At 36.0% G+C, this 1,512-nt stretch overlaps 1 long non-coding RNA gene across 1 annotated transcript; it reads left to right on the forward strand.

The window, feature by feature from the left end:
* The first annotated feature begins 11 nt into the window (after window positions 1-11).
* LOC112505332 lies at window positions 12-1,124 on the forward strand. The gene is made up of 4 exons (XR_003068377.1): window positions 12-141; window positions 405-457; window positions 901-982; window positions 1,065-1,124. It is a non-coding gene; the product is annotated as an uncharacterized LOC112505332 (long non-coding RNA).
* The last annotated feature ends 388 nt before the right edge of the window (window positions 1,125-1,512 follow it).

Below are 1,512 nucleotides of genomic sequence, written 5' to 3' on the forward strand. Positions count from 1 at the left end.
TTTTTGTGTGTTTGTGTATTACATCTAGAGGGCATAATTGATATAGAATTTTGATTAATTCTGGCAGTTTCTGGTAGTAAAAGGAAGGCACAGAGCTTCAAGGATGAGGAGTTTTTCATAAGCTCAGTTCCAACAAATCAAGTAGGTTATATTCTTTTATGCAATAAACGTCATATTGATTTTCAGCAACATCATCATCTTTCGCTTAGGGGATGGATTTCAAGCAGTTCAAGAGATATTAAAGAATTTACTGTCTAACCATCTTGAAGTAGCTTCAATTCTATTATTCTAATATGCATTCTCATTTCCAACTCTCYTTGGCACCAGATTGCTCTATTTCATTATTTGATTTTTATCAAAGAGTTATGGTGTTGATATCTTACTTCTCATGTCATTCTTTCCAGCATTTTGAAGCAGGCCTTTCAGTCAGAARTAATCAAGGCTTTGCATCCAACAGGTAAAGATCAATGGATGCTGAACATTTTTCATGTAGTTAATATGTTCCATGTACCTCAACTTTGCTTCAAACTGCGAACTGCAACATAAATAAGTGGTCATGGTGTCACATATCACATGGTTTCATCATCTCGCCTGTTAAGGTCTTTGGTACAGTTACTTGACATGCTAAAAGTGTTTACAATTCACAAGAGAGATTGCAAGAGTGTTGGTGGTTATATGCCACTTTGATGTGATGGTGGGTTGTCTCTACCCCTACGACATCTTAAATGCACCTTTTTTTTATTCTATATGCTTGTACTGTAAGTTATGCTGTAGGTCTTGTATTGGGAAAAGCTTGTGACATTAGATTGGGCTTACCGTAAACCTTTGGTGCCTCTTGTATCTGTATGTAATAGGTGCTTGTACTATTAGTCTTGAACCATTGATTTGAATGATGAATAGGTTGGAGAATGCTGTTCTTGACCTAGCTGCAGATGATAGTGGGGGATTACAAAAACAGAAGTCTTCATATCATTGGGATAAGGTTTCAATTGTAAAGATATTTGATGTAATTCTTTACTTCTGTCTTTCTGTCACTCAACTACAGTGATTTTATCTGATGGCAGAGGAGTAAAAAGTATGTCAAGTTGAACAACGGTGACCGTGTAACAGCTAGTGGGAAGGTACATTTTGACACTCGTATATATACGTRTGYATATTATGTTTGTTAATAATACCYGATTTGCTTCTAAAGATAACTTACTTGCAATGGTATACARATAATAACAGAGAGTGGTTCAAAAGGGAAGGCCAATAAAACTGGAATATATAAAAGATGGAAAGAAAAATCACACAGTAAGATATCTTTCCAAGGAACAARCAATGAAGGCAGTGCTGTGGAATCTACAAGTCTCAAAGGTATCAATGTTTTTGTTATTTGTATTTACGAATATATAATTTGAGTGTGAATGATGATGATGATTATGTTGTTTTAGCAGGAGGGCGTGGAATGCATAAGAGAGGAGGGTTTAGAGGTGGGAACAAGAGTCGGTCGGTTCCTAATGCTCATGTGCG

Source organism: Cynara cardunculus, unplaced genomic scaffold (genome assembly GCF_001531365.2).
Source record: "Cynara cardunculus var. scolymus isolate 2C unplaced genomic scaffold, CcrdV1 Un_Scaffold_9860, whole genome shotgun sequence".
Taxonomy (NCBI): domain Eukaryota; kingdom Viridiplantae; phylum Streptophyta; class Magnoliopsida; order Asterales; family Asteraceae; genus Cynara; species Cynara cardunculus.